Here is a 21,156-nt window from a genome sequence, read left to right on the forward strand (position 1 = left end):
CTGAGAATCACAGAAGTCTTGTGATTGATTTTTGAGGATCTCATTCCATTTTTCAGTAAAGCTTTTGTATAGGTATACAAGATGTCTTTCAAAGTTTGTGGATGTGTGTGTATTAGTCTGATGGCTTATTCTTTAATTTGACGTCATAAACTTGACTAACATGTGACTTTTTAAAGCTGGTGTTTATGTTGGGATTACCTACTCTTCAGCTTGCCTGCGTAAGTTGTCTTCAAGTAGCAGGTCCAGACAGTCTTCCTTCCTCTCTGCTCCAAGGAGAGCATTGATAGGAAAGAGAAGGTTTCTTGCCTGTGAGTACATTGAAAGGCTGGACAAAGAAACAATTCTGCCCTCCTTTGAGGTGATTCTTCCTTTGAGAATCTGGAGCTTTATTCAAACAGGAGGTGTTTTTGCTCTGTGACAGCTTTGAGTTTGGTTCTCAGGCCCAGTGTGCTAATTTGAAGCTCTCATCACGTTGTATTCTGCAGAAAAGGGGAGTCACGTTTCTCTGGTGAAGCCAGTCAGTTTTTTTAGGTGGCAAAGCTGAAACAAAGTGTGTAACATTTATTCTTACAGTTTGTAAGTGTGACACTATCTTGTTTAAAACTTTGTTACTGATCAGCAATAAGTGTAAAAACACATGATAGGAATTTCGGTGGGTGTGTACTCTGAAGGGTGGGGTTTTTTCTGTCCTTTCTTACCTTTGCATTTCAAAAAGCGAGATAGTAATATGTCTTTAAGAAAAATAAACAGGCCTGAATTGCTTTGTTTCAGGTATATTTTGGGATGTTGAATATTGATTGACCTTGCCTGAGCTCATTAAGGCCTGTCATCAGCAGGAAGCATAAGGGTAATTCTAGTTGAACAACTAAGTTTCCACATGTAAAGTTACTACAAGTTAATAAAGCATAAGGTGAGAATAATTTTTTTTGGCAAAGAAATGAGTGGTACACCCATTTATGGGGACAGAACCAGTACTAGATGATGCATCAGGCTTTTTGTCCTTGATATTGTTTCACTGGGGTATGTTTACTTCTGACTGTTGGACCATCACCAGAATTTTGAATCCTGTTCACACAGGATGTCTTCCTGGAGTGATTTTTTTTTTTCCACCATATGTCAAATGTGCTAAGAATGTGAAGCTTGTTGTACAGCTTTCTTGAGGTACCTAGTGCTTCTAAAAATACAGTAGCTATGATTTAAGCACTTGCTATGTTCATAGTCTGTATATAGGTTCTATTTTTGAAAACACTTAATTTTACTGGGAACTGTTACTTTATATTTCTCAAGAAGAAAGCACTCGTGGCATCTGTGATATCACTGATCTAAATGAAAGGTTACTATAACTGATTTGTTTGAAGAAAAATTGTGTGTACGCTTTAGCAATTGACAGTGAGTTTCTGAGATTGTTACTCTTAGGCTTCATGGCAATAGACTTTGGATTCTCAAGCAATGTGGGATGTTTGTGCTCTTTTGCAGTTTGAGAGGTGTAACTTCCCTAGAGGATGTGTTCTTGTTAAAGGACCCATATTTGCCATCGTAGCCTATTGAAAGGAATGTTAGATTACAAAGAAAACAAATCTAATTAAAATCCCACAGAAAGGAGATATCGTTCCACCTCCTTTAAAGTTAACTTTGATTTAGAAGTACAATTTTCAGATCTTTATTAGTTTTAAAAAACTCAGAGATTATATTCTTAGCTTCATTTCTAGGCAAAGATGTTTGGATCATGAAGCTGGTATCTTCATGTTTCTGTTAGTGAGGTTTCTGTTCCTTAAGGTCCTTAAAGGCATTTTAAAGAGCATGCAGAAAAAAACCCATGGAAATACACTAGCAAAGCCCATGTGAGTAATATGCATGGGAAAATGCCTCCCTCTTTTGTTTCCTTTTCTAGCAGAAAGAAAAAAAACAACCATCAATGCTGTTGGCTTTATGATCTCCTCCACACAGAGAAAACTCTTGCCTAGATCTTCCAATTTTAATTGTGGAATTGGAGTATGAACCTTGGAATTGCTTAATTGCCCTCCTTTCCTCCATCAGTATCCTCTCTCCCTCAGCCTGGAACTTACCTGTTTCTCAGGTTGTCAGTAGGCATGTAAAGGACAAAATTTAATACAATTGTAACTAAAATTGCTTAATGAAGTGACTGAAATATTTAAAAGTCTGTTCTTGACACTTTGAACCTATCTGTCCTAGAAACAGTGTTTGGGGAGTATGTTTGAAAGTGGACTGAATATGTTTTTCTGACTTTTGATTTTTAACAACAGATCATGTGTTTAAATGTCATCATGACATTTTGATTTCTGGCCTGAATGAGGAAGATCATTTAGTCAGGTCAGCTATTAAGAAAGAGCTATTCAGCAAGGCTTTTGCGTATCCTTCAAGGAGAGCTTTGACTGTGATGAGTGCTAACTACAAATGAGGGATTTTTTTAGTTTGTTTTCTTTGGGTTATCTATTCCCATAATGAAGGACAGACCTGGACATTTATAAACATGAGTTTTTGGGTAGTGGGATGAGATTTGTAAAGACTGTAATGAAGGTAGAGGGACACATGATTATTATATATCCATAAATGAAGTGCACTGAGGTGGTGAAGCATTCAGAGCTTCTGAAAGTTGTGCAAATTTACTTTACAATATTTAGCAATGATAGTTTTTTACATCCAGATAGGATAAGAGCTTGTTTTTAAAAATACCATCATTTTTTCAGTATCCTTCAGATTAGTGGGGTTTTTGTTTTGGTCTCCCCTCTCTGCTTTTCAACCTGATGTCACCCTGTGTCAAAGGATTCCTTACCCAGGAAATCTTTGGAAATCAACAAACAAAAGAAAACAGCACCTAACAAACAAGAAAACAACAACTGGGACACTATTTGAGTAAATGTTGAATTTGCTTGGTGGTTATTAGTAGGGTCTACCTATGTTTTGAGCATTGAGACAGGAACACTTCTGTGCCACAGGCAGAAGGCACTGGTGTTTGAGAAGCATGAAATAGCAATGGTCAAGCAGCTTCTTCAAGGGATGGTGGGAAGAAGAGGCATTTCCCAAGCCTTTCTGAAATGCCTGGCAGACAAAGAAAATTCAGAGCTACCTTTCTTGTAAATGAAATTTTATTAAGCTGTGATTGCTAGCTATGTCATACTGTAAAGGTGGTTGAAAAACGTGCCGATACTCATTTTGTTCAGTTTATTTTCCTACTGTAGGGATTTAAATGAGACCTAATAGAGTAATAATTGGATTTGCAGTGCCTGTGTGACATGAAGGAGGATTCATGGTACTGTGCTCAGTGTGTTCTAGAGAGTAAATGCAAAAATGAAGTCTCGTATAATAAAGAACTGAAAACAAATAGATTCCTTGTATATATCCTTAAACTTTAAAAAAGTGCAAAACTGTAGCTCAAGGATTTTTTTCTAGGCTTTGTCAAAATGTTTCTGACAGCCTCATTGATTCAGTTGGAAACTATTTTAAATAAACTATTATTTTCATTGTAAGTAAATACAGTAAAGTATATTAATAACAAGTTTAGTTAAAATTATTGTGTTTGATATTGAAAATTATGCTTTAACAGCAGAAAAACACGGTGGGTTACTGATTTGAATTTGGTCCAAACTGATAATATCCAAAACTACTGCCTTGCAAAGGGGTCTCTGTGAATACCTCTAAAAAAGATTTTGAAATTAAGTGCCCTGAGCAGGTGAAGATGTTAGCTACTCTTCATTGGCACTGATTTTGAATTAAGAATATCTTGAGTTCTGGAGTGCAACCCTGCATTTGTGTATTATCTGGGGGTTTTTAAGTTTCTTTTTTAATTAGTTGTACATTCTAGAACATACCACATTTTGACCTAAAAGAGTTCTTATTTTCAGACTTTTCTGAGTATCCTTTATGACTGTGATCAGGAAAAAAAACCAATCAAACATCAACAGGAAACACCCACCTCTAACTGTGTGAGTCTTGGTGAAAGAAGCACAAGCCTGGAGTAATCCTAAATATAGGCTAATTCATAATGAATGCTTGACATTCTCTTGAATTTTATATCATGTTGATAGCAGAAGCACTTATGATATATGTGAAGTGAGTTGTATCCTTACTTTTGAAAGCATTCTCCATTCTGCAGACATATCAGGATTAGAAGCTTTGTCTAATCAGTCTGCTATTATTCATCATCATTCATTTATAATATATGTATATTTATTTAAAGGTTTACTCATAATAGAGATATGTTTCTAGGTAGAATGTATATACCAGTGTATATTGTTCCAGTTACTTGGGATATGCAGTTTTTATTTTAATTTCATAATATCTTTATTATTATTTAATTAAAATAATATCTATTTTAATTTCATATCTTGAGTAGTTTAATTTAAAAAACAGATAAACTTATGTTCATCTGTAGTTTCAAGAACAGTTATTTTAATATGCCTGAAAAGAAAGAAAAAAAAAATCCTTGTATTTTTTTCTTAGTTGAATTAAAAGGCTGTTTCCGACCCCCTTCTGCGTTGATCCTTGTCTGTTTTAAAACAACAAATAAACAGAATCCTATGGCACGGTTCAGCAAACTGAATTTGCCACATAATTAAGCAGTAAGACAGACACTTGCAAGGTGAAAGGAAAATCAGCAGTTGAAATGGCTTAAGGAAAGCAGCAAAGTCAGTGAGATATCATACTCTTGAATTAAAAGCCCTGAATACCCTTTGTCAAAATGAGGGAGAATATTATTTTCTTTTATGTATATTTTAGATAAATTTATTTCATGCTTCTGAGGAGTTGGCATGTTATACTACTGCTGTTTAATGTTTTATTGGGAAAAAGAAGTTTTGAAACAAACAAAATGTTTGTGGAGGATGTAGAAGTAAGCAGAAATATTTGTAATTACTTTGAGTCAATATGTCTTTTTTCAAAGAAGTGAACCTAGAAGCTATTATCTTGGGGGGCAAATTTGGACAAGGTAATTGGCTTTGACCTTTTGCCAGATGTCTAATAGTTCTTTTTTTCCTCTCCCTTGTGTCCAGATAAATGTCATGCCTTTAGGTTTTTGGTCCCTTGTTCTGGTTTCAAGAGTGGAGCTGCTTATGTAGCTAATCTGCACTTAAAATTATTTCTACTTCTAACCCCAGTAGGACTATCTTTTGGAGTATTCAGACAGAATTGACATAATTGGATTTCTGCCCAGATACTGTACTTAGATAGCTTTGGAGATGTCATTAATTTGACAGCTGCCATAGGAAATCTTTGTTTTGACTATTGTTACAGGGCCTTCAATGTTTCTATTGCATTTTCATTTGTAATCTGCCACTGAATTGGCATGATTAAAATAAGTAGAATAAGGCACCATCAAATGAATATGAGACATGAAAGGAAGAAAATCACTGCTAAAAACCTCAGAAGGTAGGCTGTTGCCAAATTTTATTTGGATATGATGAGATTTTGGAATACCTAGTTATCTTTCTAACAGCAGTAATAGCAGAGCCTGCAGCTAGAGCTGCTGTGTGCTGTGGTGGAACCAAAGATGTGTTAACGTTTCTCTTCTTGTTGTCAACCTAAAGCAAAATTTCTGGCGGTTCAGGCAAAAACTGCTTCAACTGCTTTTCTGATGGTTAACTTGGAATTAAAAATCAGGTGGTTTGGGGAACTGTGTTCTTGGGAAGTAGTGATCCTATCAACTCAGACATTTCTTCAGACTAGGGAAGAATGAATAATTTACCAGAACAGGAACTCTAATAAGGATTGCAGTCAGCCTTTAGCTTTGAATTGCCAGTGGGCTAAGTCTGCCTTACCTGACTGTCTGTAGCCCCTGCTACAGTCCATTTTCTGTTACATCTTGCCCCAAAGCAAGTCTTCTCAAACTGTTTAACTGTGAGATTTATTTGCTTATTTTAAACTTAGTCGTCTTAGCTACGAGTGGTAACCAGCTGTCTCTCCCTAGTGTTTCTCTGATACTGAGTTAGTGTCACATCCTTCTGTGGCAGTTAATTCATTGGAGTCTGTGGTTTTCACTTCTCCAAAAGGCATCTGTGAATGGCTTTTTGCAGTGGGGGTGTGCATTTTCAGTAATTTACATGTGCAGATTACTAGATTACTGTAAAGAGTATATTAAGATGCTTTCTGTTGTCATTTTTCACAGTCCTAAAATCCACAAGTATTGAATTAAAAGCTCAGACTTGAGTAGAGAGGTTTGGAAGAACTGGTATGATTCTGTGGATCATATATGTCTTTGCCATTAAAATGTTTTACATAAAGATGCAATAGGAAAAATAAATTTGGGAAGGAGCTGCTTGGGCTGATGAGTTGTTAATCACTGAGGTCATCCTCAAAGACTCTGAGCTGATTTTATATTTAATGGAAAAGACTGTTGTTGTGCAGTTTTTACAAACAAAACATTAAATTATCAATCAGAAAAGGGCTGAAGTTCAAATGGAACCAATTATTAGAATGTATGTACAAAATACTAGTTTATAAAATTCTGAAGAAAAGTAATTAGCTATAGATGCTAAGATGTTTCTAAAAATGAAATCTATAATTTGAATAATAAAGTATCCTACTAAGGAAACCAAAATAATTATCTCATGCTCAAACCATGGCCTGAGAAGCATGCTTAGTTAAGTATTACCTAAGGCTGAAGCCTAATCCTTACCTTTCCCTAGAGATACTTAGAGTTTATGAACAACCTTGGTACATATAGTTTGGTTTCTGCTTGTCTATTGGCAGTTATAATTGGTAATGCAGGTCTTTCAGGATACATTTGTAAGGGTTTTTGAGCTGGTTTAGAGCCGTCCTAAGCATAAATCAAGACCTTTGTTGCTTCTCCTATGTGGGCTTTAGGGATATTTATACATATACTTACATAGCCAGCTTCTAAACCCTTAAATAAAGAGAACAAGAAAGATTATGAGATCCATTTCCTTGCTGTAATGCAAAAGGAAAAATCAGGGAATTGGTATAAAACAGAGTTTGAATACTTCACCTTTCACACATGGTTCTTGAATAGGAATGCTTAAAAAACCTGGGGCTATCTTGGTGGCATAGTACCTTTGTTGTGAGCCTCTTTCAGCTTGCAGAGTGTGGTTGGACACAGCTTGCACTTATTTTGGTGCTTAATTATCAGTCTGAACAACAGATACGTGTGGGGTTTTGGGCAGGGGGTGGGGGTTGTTTGATTTTGAGACTGCAGTATTACATGTCCTCTCAAAGAGTTTGTAGCCTTCCTGGGCAGGAAGCTTCCTGGCCTCCTATTTGTGATTTATCCACTCTGTTGTTTTTTTCTTTTTCTTGTGCAGGGGTTGCCCTGGAAGTTTGCAGCTCAGCATAATCAAATATGAATTAGATCAATATCAGCAAGTATCAAGATAGAAAATCCTGCTTAATCCAGGAATTAAAAAAATTGCATATTACAGTGAGTTTAGGTAGTAATTTGGTATCAGCATCAGCTGTTTTAATACCTTTTAATAGCTCAGACTTTTAGGGGAGAGCTGAAAGAATGTAAGAAGTATGTGATTCCTCTTAAAATAATGTGGATTTTTACAATATATGTTGTAGAATTCTTAGCAGATGCAGTCACTAACTGATGTAACCCTCCTCATTTCTTTCCAGTTTAAAAAGGTGCTGGTCATTCATGTATTTGGAGGATATACATATAAGGCATCTGGCATTGGTAGTGTTTATTTTAAATACTGATATTATTTAGACAACCAGCTACTTGTGTTTCATGAGTAGATCAGGAGTTGGTGGTTGTGCAAGCAAATGTAAAAAACAGTCTTGTTTTTTGAAAACATCTTGTGTATACACCAGTCTGTAGAGAATATGCATTTGACTGCAGGAGTTAAATGAAAATATAGGTCAGCGTAGTCTCTTTGGTTGTATGTGATGAGTGTGAGACAAGCATGTTTTCTCTGGCTGCATTTCTCTTCCTACCCCCCCCCCCAAAATAAAATAGTTATTTGAACGACCAATGATACGTGTCCAACTGCTTCCTCTTTGATACAAACAGCACAGCCAGGAGGTGTACTGCAGCTCTGGCATGGCAGATAGGAGCACAGAGAAGATGCACGTGTCAGAATTCTGAGACATTAATTTCTCAGGCTAAACTGTGCAGCCTCTGGTGATGGCTCCAAACCTGGACTGCTTAAAAAAACCCATTTAAACACAGAAATTTGTCTTTGCTTAAAGGGCTAGTCTCATTTTTACAACTGGCATACAAGTTCAAATATTTTCCAGTGTTTTAAGTATCTGGCAGTCTTTTCTGCATGCAAGGCAGTGAACCTCTTCTCGTGCCTCATTTCACTTGCTTCTTTGCTGTTAAAGAACCACAATCTTAAGAGGAGAAAAGCTTAGTCGTGTAGAGTACATAGCATAAAAGGATTTTAACTTGGTTGTTTCTTTTACATGTATTATAATGCAGCATTGCAATTTGCTGCCTTTCTGAAACCTTAAATATGATGTGAATCCGGTCCTGCTTTCTGTTTTCTCCATGTATTTCATACTGAGTCTGAAAGTGTAGTATTATTTTAATATTACCATTTTCTTAGCTTTAGAAGAAGGTAATGGTAAGTGAGTTTTGAGCGGATATATATGACTAGGAGGTTTAAAATACTGAGCATATAGTAGAGTCTTGAATAAATGTGGTGCGTTTCTTTTCCCTTTAAGCAAATTCAGGCAAATTTTAGCTTTTGAGTACTTAGGCTGATCTGTTTGCTGCTCTATGAAACTGGATTGTACTTGCCCAATTGTCTACATAGTTAAAATATTTTGAACATAGCCTATTTTGATGTAACTTCATTTGAAATATCTGCCTAATGGAGAAGTCTTAATGGAATACTTTAATAGCCCAAAGTGGTTACCTGCAATTGCTCCAATGTATTTCAGTCAATTACAAAGAAAGGCAATATTTAATGTTGGAGTGAAGCTAGATGGTGTAATGAACTGGCAGATTGCCAGCTTGATCTTCTCCACAGGAGAATTTGTATTAATGTGATGCTTTTCATTTGTTCTCCAGAAGGTCACCGGTAATACGTCAATTGGAGTTAAAATTTCCACTCTGTGTGGTACAGGTTTATGGTCAGATCATTCTTGTGTATTAACATATTAAGTATCAAAGAGATTATTTTAGCTATTTTGTGTCAGGAATAAATAGGAGGTGGTTGGGTATTGAGAAGAGAGCCTGAGAGAATTGTCATCAAAATAGGTGCTATAAGGTTGAATCTGGACTTTAGCCATGGAGGTAAAGAAAATGGGGCACATTAGAGCTATTAGTGAAAGGAGAGGCAGTTAATAACTGTGGGTGTTACTTGTAGCGCAATCATTACAAGGGCCCTAGTTTATTCTTTGAGGTTGTCATCTTTAAAGATTACACAGTGAAATATAACGTGCTTAGATGTTATTGATATTTACCTTTTGGTGCTTGTTTTCAAGCCTCAAGGTCAACCTTTTATTTCTGGCTGTTGAAAAGGGCTTTTTACAGTGGGATCTGTATAGTTCTTGTGTTTGGAAGACCTTGGTCTAGAAAACAAATGAGTCATTGAGGATACTGTTAAGGTGTGGACAAATTTGTCTTTCTGCCTTGCATGTTTGTAATCATGTGTTCTGTTCCTTATCATTGTCTTCTGTTCCTCTGCTATGGGCCTCAAGTAAAGTGAGACTATGAAGACTGGCATGAGTGGTAAGGAGCTGTGGCATTTTACATGCAGTAGGGCTGACATTACTGCATTAGTATGTGTACTGAGTGAGATGTGACAAATGGGCATCATGCTAAATGATACAGAATTGATGGGCACTGGGGATGCCATGGGACATGACTGCCCAGCTCTGTGCCTCTGTTTGCTTTGCTGCCATTCAAAAAAAGTTGTTGATTTGATTTCCCAAGGTTTCTGATGTTGTGCCACTTTGTCTTTCGGGTGGACAGTGTTTGCCCCATATGCTGCAAGGCTTTTGAAGGTGGTTGAAAATGATTTTGTATTCTCTAAGTTTAACAGTTCGTCCCCCAGCAATCCCAATTTGCTATCAAATATTTCTGTCTGTAGTCCTGGCTGGTAGGACACAGCAGAAGAATCAGAAAACCCCATTTTTGGTGCAAACTCTGCCTGGCGGCAGGTAGTCCCAGACCCTAACCACTGTTACCATTTATTGCTCTGTGAGAGGAAAGGTCCTGAACTTCTGTAACTGAAAGATTGTTTCAAGGAACATATTTTAAATATAAGTGAATATTTGAGGTCCAAGTTTCCATCCTGAATTTGAGTCACTTGGTAAGTCACAATGTTTTAGGTGAAGTTTTGGTCTGTTTTGATTAGTTTTTCAAGTATTGGCGATGAACAGTATTGGTTTTGGCTCACTTTCAAACACACATTCGGTATGCAAGTGTGCATTTGTGAAGATGGAAGTAGTAATTGAGAGAGTGTTGGGTTTTTCTTTAAGGAACAAAACCAACCAAACAAAAAAAATTAGAGACTTGGTATAGCTTTTCAGTAATGGATAGTAATGGGCTGTAGATAATTTGTGAGGTAGGAAAAAGAAAGCTAGTACTATTCAGAAGATCTTGTACCAAAAAATGAAGACTTTTATTTTCCTACTTTTCCCCATTAATATTAAAAAAGTCCTTGTATTATTGACAGGAGAAAAACATGTACTACAAAACATCCAGCCAGCAGGAAAATATATCTGCTCTGCCTCAGGGTTTTAGTGTTGCTTAATTTATTAAAGTATCTTTCCAAGTTACTTGATATCTGCCCTATAATTTCAGTAGAGCCGTTTTCAGTGAGAACACAGGTAAGGTCTATAATTGGTTAGGAAAACTGATATAGCAAAATGTGGTTACCTGCAGTCTGTGTCTGCAGAAAGCTGAAAACACAGGTGAGGTGGCAGGTATTCCAGCCACCACCTGGCAGAGGAGAAGGGATTGGTCACCCTGCAGTCCTGTCTGCTTTCTGCTGTCACAGGCATATCTTCATTCAGGTGCTGAACTGGATCAGGAGGCTCTTCTGTTGGAATAACACTTCCTCATTATTTGCTACCCTCCATTACTCTTTTGTTGTTTGGGGTTTTTTTAATCTTGTGTGTTTTTCAGGAGTGTTGGAAATGTTTTGTCTCCCCTCGCAGCTGCTGGGGAGCAAGGGGTGAGCTGCCAGGAGCTGAGAGGCAGAGAGTCTTTCATGCTTTACCCCCTAACAATATGTTTATGCTTAAATATCTGTCAAACTGGGGCTTTAGTAGTTCTCTTACTCCGCTTATTAGTGAGTGGAAGTCTCAATCTCCCTTTTAAACATCTGCATAAGGTATTTATAATACCTTTGTTAATACTTTTTATTCTTCCCTTGCTTTGCTATGATGCATGGGATCATTGGATGAATTGTTCTTTTAAGTTTAATTTCTTCATAGGATGCTTTTGTAGAGTGACAACTGGTTGGAATCTGTTCAGAAAAGACTTTGAACAGAAACATTTGTGCATGAGTGCCCTCGGGTTGCATAGGAGTTGTAACACATCCTCCTTTTGAGGTAGAGGCTGCAGCACAGGAAGTTGCTCAGAATTTTTTCTTCTTTTTGAATTGGATCTTAATGGGTTTATGCTGCCTAATTTGTCAGACATCCTATGGAGTTAGAAGGGTCATTAAAAAGCAGAAAAAAAAATGTTTAAAAACTCTTAAGTCTCTTCTGAACAGTAGCTTCTGTGGCTAGAAATACTTAACAGAACAATGGAGGCCAGGAGGGACCTCTGGAGGCTTGTACCATCCAGCTCCTGGCAGAGCTGAGGCTGCAGCTGGGGCCATGTCCAGTAGAATTCGAGGCATGGGAAGAAGGCCCATCACTTCTCAGGGGGCATGTGGCTGTGCTTAGCGACCCTCATGGCTTCTTTACATCCAGCCAGAATTTCCCCCAACAAAGTTCTTAAACCCTACGAGCAGCTTCACCCTCTCTGTCAGAGCTCACTTTTGTTGGGTTGCTATCTCTTGTGCCAGAGGGCCCCAAGCCACGTGTGGTACTAATCCATCTGGATTACACATCCCAATGGGTGTGAGTGCCTCCTGGGTGGAAATACTCAGATACCCCACAAAATTGCTGGCTATGCTTTTGCTGGTGTACGTTCTTTCCACATGCAATGGCGTTTCCTTTCTCGTAGGAAATACAGACAAGTTAAACTGACAAATATGAAAGTGAAGGTAATGGTGCTTTTTAAAATGTAATCTTTCTAAAACTAGGCTAAATTTTTAATTCCATTTCTTACTGATTTTTCTCAGTATTATGAAGGCTGACTTTGTAGATGGTTTGGATTGTTTGTAGTTAAAATGACCTTGTATTCACTGAGAGAAGTTAAATATGAAATGGAGTCTGTTTGTGCTAAACAGGTGAATCAAGTTCAAGCCATTCTGGCTGCTCTTTAGCATCTCATAGGAGATTTTGATAGCATGAAAACTAAATTACCTACTTGCAGGTCTTCGAAGTTTAGTGCTAGAACTAAGATATGTATTGTTTATTGTTTCAGACGGTGGTGTATATAACTTTGTCGGAGAGTTTTGCCTTTCACTGCTTGGATCCTTTTAACAGTGTGCCAAAGGTGAGTGATTCAAGTTCAATGGTTATTTTTGAAACTAAAGATAACAAGTGCGCTGGATGTATTGCTTGGTTTCGGCTCTTATATGGCAGTGTAGTTGTGATATTTATTTTTTTTTTTGACTGCTGTGTGAATGATTAAGTAGCAAGTCTTTTTCTGTCGGTGATCTGGGACAAATCAGTTCTAGCTCTTACTTTCAGAAAAAAAACCAAGAAAAAATTATAGGCTCAGACTATTAATTAAGCACTAGATATTGTTTTGTGGCTCCTGCCTCCTGCTACCTACTGCTTTGTCTTGGGACATTTTCCCCTGAAGGCACAACATGGTGGTGTGGGAAGTATGGAGGACTAGCAGCCAGCCGTAGTCTGTGGTGCAGCAGGCTTAATATTACTCTTTGACTGAATTCTAAAAACTAGGTAATAGCTTTGAGAGTACTGAGAGTAAAGTATTGAGTATTGAAGGTATGGAGAGGAAAGAAGGTTTTTGTGTTTTCTCTGGGAGCAGAACAGAATTGCATTCAATTTATAGAGAGTATCTTAGGCGAGCACTGAAGACCTGATGCGGCCTATGGAAGCTGATGTTCCCATAGGATTCTTTTTGTGTTTAGTCTGACTGTCTTCTTTCTGCTAATTTGTGTACCTTGCTGTAAATTTCTAGTAACTGTAGTTGATCTCTGTGGCTTCACAGTGATTTATCTACAGAAAATTTATCTACATCAAAATGAAACTCATTACAATTGTCCTGAAAAGTAAAAGCAAAATGGCCGAACACTGAATGAATAACCAACATTGTAGTGGCTGCAGCGTGGAGCAGAAAAGCCAGAATCTTAGCTTCATTCATTACTTTACCAGGTGGATTTATTATTTCTTACTCAAATTCTCTGTTTATAGAATAAAAGTAATGTTACCTTCTCCAGAGGGAAGTTATGAAGTCCAATTATTGACATTTTGGAACCTTCAAATAAAAAGCAATATATGAAGTCCTTGTGTGCCTTGATAGTTGTTGTGAGTTCTGTTAAACACTTGTTCAGTGAAGTGTTATGAGATGTTGAAATTAGAATTAATTTTTCAATAAAGTGCAGGTGAACTAGTTAGAATTAAAAATGCAATCCAGTCTTAAGTATAACATCTCTGTTTGGTTTTGTGAATGATTCGATTTCCTTCAAACTGAAAAGGAAATTCTGAAGTACTAGGGTAGAATCTGCGAGATAATGGGCTTTCGCGCTATATTTTCAAATTATCTGATATATATTTTTAAATGTACTAAAAAATTTTATAACCCTGGCCTTTCTAACTAATCAGAGTGTTTTTCTGTGATTCAACATGTTTGTAGTTGTTAATTTTTGAGGTTTTTAAACCCAAGGAAAGCAATACTTGTTCTGAGTGTTTCATATTAGTTAGTTTTGGTAAACTTTGATTCTGACAGTTATGAAGAGAATTAAAGGTATGTGCTGAGTAGATGTTTGGATTCCTTTCTCTTAAAAAAAATTGATCTTCTGTAATTATGCCAGTTATCCCAGGTGCCTAAAGTATTGATTTTAAGCCTTTGAATGGAACTTTAGTATTACTTAAATACATTTACAAACATTTAATATAATAAATGAATTTATAGAATACTGCCCATTATGTTATGCTAGTGGCATGACCTGTAATTGTGGACAGTTGGGAAGAACACTCTCAGCCCACTCCTACAGTTCCATAACCACAGGTATACACCCCAAATTAATTGATCTTACCTGAATTATGTAATTTGAGTACTTTCTGGTTTAGCTTTTTCTTTGCTCCATTTTTCTGTTTCTCTTTGTAGTAATTGTAGTTCTTTGCTTGAAATACAGGCATGATTTAATTTACTGATAATATGAAAATTGATTGAGAATCAATTGTCTATTTTTTCCAGCTTTGATAGCTTCAGGTGCAACTCATGGCTGTAGGTATCGATTGTACATGTTACAGCCCACGAATGGCCTTTGCATTGTGCTTTAACTGCAGTCCATGTGGATTCCCCATCAGAGAACACTGTACAGCTTTCATCAATATGTGAAAATTCATTTCAGTTAAAATAAAACAATGACCATGTTTTTCCTGATGCAAGTAGTTTTGTGGTATGATAGCCAGTATGGACTTTGGCTGTCTTGTCATCCAGAGTGTCCCTTTTTCTAAGCCGAAAATACTTTGCCTGCTGGAAAGAATCTAGCGTGTTTCTCATGAATATAGCTGAGTTAATGTATGTAAAATAGTTACACTTGGGTACAAATTAGCTCACTCATATATATTAGTGAACTGGGCATAAAACAGTTAGTGACCAACCTCGGTGTCTTAACCAGTGTTCAGAGCAATGCCACTCACAGAACAGGTTATTGAGCCCCTGTTTCTGTGGTTTCTAAATAAATATATCCAGGTGTTCCACCAGTTTCTATTAGAAGATTTAAATATGCATTGCACTTTTGAGGGACAACTGATGTGACTTAGAATATGATCTTGAAAAACACTTAAAAATAGCTTATGCAGTTAAGCTACATCACAGGGAGGATGTTCCGAGATGCTGAAAGTGTTTGTGACTTCAGTGAGTTACATAGAGTCATATGCTGGGGAAAGTTGGCTTGAGGCTTTTGGGATGTGGAGACCAGGAGCAGTCCTTGTGCCAGCACAGTGTAGTTCAGTAGGTCTGTATTGGTGCAGGGGGGGGCTGGTGAACCCAAGTCCTCCTGAAGGAGGAGGCAGATTAGCAGCTGAGGCCACTGAGTTATTCCAGGATGTGACTGCCCCATAAAGAAGCATTTGTCATCTGAATGCAGACACTTCAGAGAGGTCCCCTGTCTCTGGTTGCCATGCCTGTTTTGTAGCTCTTTAGGGCTGACTGCTTGAGCTGCTGCTTTGCAGCAGCGTGCATGCAGCTGGCATTGATGTAGGTCACTTAAATCAGTTGAAGGCCATTTGATAATAGCTGGAAGGCAGTTCTTCTGGTGTGTAGGGAACTTTAAATGATTCATTGTTCATGTTAAAATTGTTATGTCATAGAAACACGGCTAAAAATGTAAACATGTGTGTTTTCTATAGTGTTCTTAACGTTCCATATGAATGTAACATTCCATATTCAAATGGTATGTATTGCATCAAATGTATTATGATGCTAAAAACAGTTGGGTTTGTAATGAATGGGAAGAGACTGGACATGCGTTTGTCTTGTTCAGTATCTGGTGAATGATTTCGTGTGTGTTACCTAGTGGGACACTGGATAACTGCTGAAATTGGTGAATTTCACAGAACAGACTATTTAAAGGTTAGTGTGGAATATTTCTTGTGGAATTCTGTTTCTAATAACTTGGTTAATTAATCTTGGATTACAATTGCTGTTTGCACTGTAGTAACAAAGCTCCAATTGTACTAAGCAGAGAGGACTGAGAAAATGAGCTTGTTCTGTTGTTTATTTTTTATGCCAGCAGCAACATGAAGCACAGAATAACATGCATATAGATACAAGCCTTTTATAGTCTATTTTTCTTTCCCTGATTTTAGATTTCAGAGTCTCATTTGAAGATATCGCAAGTTCCTTAACAGTCTTGTGGGTTTACTCCCTGCTTTCCTTTGTGCTATCTCTTCACACCCTTTTGTTTCAGGGATCACCTGCAGCTCTCATCCCTCCTTATTTTGGAGGCTGTTTGTGTCAGCTGCTCTTAGTTGTTCCACATAATAGAGCTTCTGTGAAGCTTTTTTGCTACCTGCTCCATCACGCTCTTTTATCGCCTCCTTCTTTCTTTTAAATGATCCTTCTGCTTTTTGATTCAGCAGCTGTATGCATAATGCTTCCAGCAGGTCCCCTGCTACTGTCATTGCTACTCACACTGGGTTTTTTCCTTGCTAGTTTGAGTCCTTGCATTTTTTTAGCACGTCTTTGTCTTGTGACAACTTGTTTCACGTCTTCCTACTAACGATTTAAAATTTACCTCTAGCCTGACTTTTTTCTAATGTGCAATACTGATGTTTTAGCAGACGTGTTCCTATCCACAAGTTAGGTATCTGTCTCTTATGCAAGTAGGTACAGCAGATGATATCAGAGAGATCATTTCTCATCATGGGGGATCATCATTGGGGGATCTAGATTTTCCCAAAAGGCTGATTTTGAATTCTCTATCTTGCACCAAAATCTGTAGCTCTTAGCACATACCGTGATAAGCTCAGTTGTCTCATACCATTAATTCTCAAGTTATCACATACCAGCCCCAAAAATGCTGTTGAATGAGGGTTAGACATCTCTTCATATTTGATCTCTGAATTTGTTTTTCAAGATTAAACAGTCAGAGTATTAGTTTTCCTTTCTTAGTTCTCCCTGAAGATTACTGAATGGTATTTTCTGCCAGCCCTGGATTTGCATAGGATCTGGAAATGTCTGTCCCACTATTGCTAGAGAGAGTACTGGTTCATTACAATGAAGACCTGGGTGCTTGGTAAGCTAAAGCATTTATCTCAAAACAAAAGGGTGTGACATCTTGAGTTTACTTGAATGTTTTGACTAGAACTACAAACCCTGTGTGTGTGTGTGTGTGTGTGTGTGTGTGTGTGTGTGTGTGTTTATAAAACTGGTTTTGAAGCTAGCTCTCATAAGCAAGGCTTTGACAGTTGTGCTCCTTAGAAATTGAATTTACTGTCAAAGGGATAATGGAAACTTGCATTCTCAACTGCTGACTTGTGCTTCAGGCACTCTTTAGGTGCATGGCTGCTGTAACATACTTTCTGATTGCAGTAAATTACTGAGACTTCCTGAAGTCTTGACCTGTGAGCTGTAGGCCCTCTTCCATGTAACATCATTTTGTGCTCAAAATGGGGGTGTCCCCATTGAGTGAGGAGGAGCTGCTGCTTTGTATTCTTAAGGAAAAAAGGTTGCAGCAGAGAGATCAGAAGCCTGCTGGTTGTTGTGACCTGCTCCCTGCCTGTGGTTTAGCAGAAGTAGAGGAAAATGACAACTCAAAGATTCAGACTAAGGATTCTGGCCTGTAGGTGTTTTTTGGACATCTCCACATCCTGAGTCAGTGCCCTGAGTAATCCTGCAGAATTCTTAAAAATAAGAGAAACAAAAAGTGAGGGCAGAATTTGATGCAATGACATAGTGCTGCTTACCTTTATGGACTATGGCTTGGTTTCAAGGTTGAGTTTCTTGAACCTAAATGTATTTATTACACACTAGAGGAGCAGGAACAAGGCATCAAATAACACTTCAGACCAAGACCTGTTCCTCAGAGCTTAATGTTCAACAAGAAGCTTAAGAACAAGAACAAATAAAATAAAAATGCTTGGTATTAGTCACTTGAAGCATTCAGAGGTTCTGTGGTGCAGGAAAGGAGAAGGGATGTCTCTTCTGTAAGTTCTCCCTGAGGTCCAGGGAGGGAGCAGATGCCTATATCTTCCCACTTCTCACTATTCTCTTTATTTTTTGTTTCTCTGTTTTCTATTTTATTCTGTATTACATTGAGGTGATTTGGGAATTTTTATCTTCTACTTCTGATGAGTTAACGGATTGTAACTTGCTGCTCCTTTAATACGTTGCTCCATGGCTCCAAATATTTGTGTATATCTTTCTTTAGAAAACCTTTTTCATTGAGGCCTGATGCAGAATTGATAACATTGTTGACCTCTTTGAGTAAGGTCTGAGATAAGGAAGAAATTGTCTAATTCTGTTGTAATATCACTTAGAACAGGGTTGTAGTGTGTTGCTCTTGGATATTGACTACAAGTAAGACAAGAAGCTGTGAAGTGTTTTGTATGGCTCTCAGCTAAACTGACGTATGGGACTGATGGCATAGTCATTTTTACTGAAAATCATTAGCAATATAAAATTTATAATTTTTCTTAATCTAGAAGGAATGAGAACTCTGTGGCTAAACTTCCACATTTCAGACCTGTGGTTTTGAATCTGATTTTCCTTTATTTGATTTTTGTTCTAGTACAGTCTCTCTCCATGTCTGGAAATTATTTGACTGCTTTTATTTCCCCTTCACATTTGTTGATGCATTTTATTGTTATCTGGTGGGAGTAAGGAAGAAAATGTGTCTGTAAGCATGTGAGGGCACAACCTCTCATCAGTGTTAAGAGTACATAACATTTCTGGATGAAAGGGAATGTGATGTAGCAGCCAAAGCCAAATGTTTAATTTTGAACCAATTTACTGCAGGGAGATTTTATTCAGAAAAAGTAAACTGTGGAGGAATTTCTGACATAAGATAAAAATAGTAAAAGTTTTAAAGGAGTTTGAAAATACTCAGTTTTGTTCGAGCACTGGAGGTCAGAGTAGGAATAAAGGAAGATGAGAGTCCAGTATCACTAGACTATGTTGGTCCCTGTTGAATGTATATTTTGCTCTTAGAAATTTAGACTTTTCTAATTGCTTACTCTTGGTTTTGGGTAGCTGTTTCTATGAAAAAAGTCAGATATTCCTACAGTAAAAGTTTAGTTTCAGAAGCTCATCCTTTTGAGCGGCAGTTCTGGTGCAGTGGAAAATCGTGTTGAGATAATAGCAGTGGAACAACTTTTTAGGTTGTCTGTGTAAGCTGTCTTAGAGCAGCTGGCACCTGAACGTAAGGGTTCAGAATAAGGAGCATCTTCCTAACATGCTTACAGCAGCCTGTGTTCTCTGGAGGATGCCTGGCAGAAGGGTTTCAGAAAATCCTCTTTCATCCTTTCCCCTCTTTTGGTGAATGGTGTTTCTCTCTTGGCTTTGTGTCTCTCCCCATCGACTGAGGAATTAACAATAGCTAGCTGCTGTAATTGTGTGGCAGAGCATTCACAGAGAGTACAATTTTTTGGAAGAGGACCTCATTTGAACTGGAGGAAGATATGTAATAAATTATTTGATTGAAATAAATGAATGCTACCAACATTCCAGACCAAAAATGTTGTCTTGATTTTAAATTTAAAGCATTTTTGAAAAGTTATAGGACAAGTCATTTTGAAACTTGTTTTATTTGGGAAAATGTGGGGGGTAGTGTTTCCTCTGCACTTGTGTTTTGGGAGCAGTAAGAGAGGATTCCTGTCTTGACTCTGAAGTGCTGTTAGATAGAATAGATAACTCTAGGGGAAGACTGGGATTGCTATTTCTTGCCTAAGCTTATACTGTCTTGGTTGTATAGCATTAGCACACAGTCAGTGTGATGGACAAGAGACTTATGAAGCTACAGCATTCACTCACATTTCATGTGAGATCAAACAGTGTTTCTTTATTTAAATTGTGCTTTTTCTTGATACATATCTTATCAGGAAATTAAAAGCTTAGCTTTTTGAATAGCTATCTCATAGTGCAGCCTTCTTCAGGAACATGTACAGATTTATACAGGAATAAATGTAATGGTATTAGCTGTTTCTTAATGAAATCTAACCTTGTATCTCTCAAGCTGCCTCTTTGTTTACATACATAAACACAGAATCAAAAATGGTATCTTATGTCTAGTGATTATTTTTAACTGTACTATTCAAAAACCCTGCTTCCAGAAAGCAACTTTTTACTTCAGAAGCTCTCCAAGATATGAGCAAAATATGTGTTCATTAACCCCAAATTCAGGTAAAAATCTGTGAAACTTTGCCTTGAGATTTAAATTATCTTGAGAAGCATCTTAATTTTTTTTTTTCACTGCTACAATGCAGCTTTTTATATTGGATAAAAATTCTGGTCTGGGTGACCTGCTAATTAAACATCCAAAAGTCTAAGAACTTATTCAATATTTGAAATTACGTTAAACTGGAAAGCTCACAGGAGGAGAGTCTGAACAGGGCCTTTAAATTACTTAGTGCTCTGTAAGCTAAAAAGTTTAAAATTGTTTTAATAAATGTATTTTTCACATTTTCCTACTGTTATGAGGTAGATTGAATGGGGTTTTTTGAAAAGCAATTGATAAATTGCTTAAGACTATAAAGTGAACATTGTCTAGAAATGGACAATGTACTCTTTTTTCTTTTTTTTTTTTTCCTTAAGCAACTTTGGAAATAAATGGGTTTTTGAACTGAACAAACATCTCTTCCTCTTTCTAGTTAAAAAGTGAATCTATGATTTTTCCATTGGGGAACAGAAGGTCAGGAGTTCAGTTTTATTTTCAGCATTTTATAGACAGTTTAAAGTGAAATCCCTTGAAAAGTAGGTAGCGGTGTTTCAAGGGATTAGCAGTAAAACTTAGCAATCCACAGTGATTCTGAGCTTTGTCCTTCTGTGCAAGATCAAGGTTAAACTTCTTATGTCGGAGGACTGTTCTTTGTTTATACAATACGTAAGTGTACTAACACTTCCAGTGAAGTATAACTCCTGCAGACCACTGAATGTTTGAGCTATGGGAAAAGAAGGAGCAATGGAAGCAAATCATTCAAACACTTTATTATTTGGAATCTTGAAAGAAAGTCAAGGATGTCTCCTTTACAAAATCTCATGGTGTTCACCATGTCCTGAGTGGCTTACTGCTTTAATTTTGAGGAGAGAAGGAAGATTTATTGATAGTGAGGATGAAAGTGCATAAACAGAGGTACATTTAAATTGTTCTTTCACAGAGTGTGTTTCACCAGTCTGTCATATAGATAATATTACCTAAGTGTCCTCTCAGAAGAGTCAGGGTTTTTTCCTAACCTTGTGTGCTTGACTCGTTGTGT

General features: G+C 37.2%; 1 protein-coding gene across 4 annotated transcripts in view; it reads left to right on the forward strand.

The window, feature by feature from the left end:
• NCK2 (NCK adaptor protein 2) overlaps nucleotides 1–21,156 on the forward strand; it is an 85,353-nt gene that overhangs the window by 19,474 nt on the left and 44,723 nt on the right. For 2 of the 4 annotated variants that reach the window (XM_051806885.1, XM_051806886.1), the window contains exon 2: nucleotides 12,467–12,538. The gene's annotated coding sequence lies outside the window, so the exon portion shown is untranslated. Of the gene's footprint in view, nucleotides 1–12,466; nucleotides 12,539–15,147; nucleotides 15,198–15,708; nucleotides 15,815–21,156 lie in introns of those variants that run through there. The other 2 variants (XM_051806888.1, XM_051806887.1) reach the window with 2 other exon arrangements.

This window comes from Manacus candei, unplaced genomic scaffold (assembly GCF_025592945.1).
Source record: "Manacus candei isolate 608988 ecotype Guabito, Panama unplaced genomic scaffold, ASM2559294v1 h1tg000069l, whole genome shotgun sequence".
NCBI classification, from domain to species: domain Eukaryota; kingdom Metazoa; phylum Chordata; class Aves; order Passeriformes; family Pipridae; genus Manacus; species Manacus candei.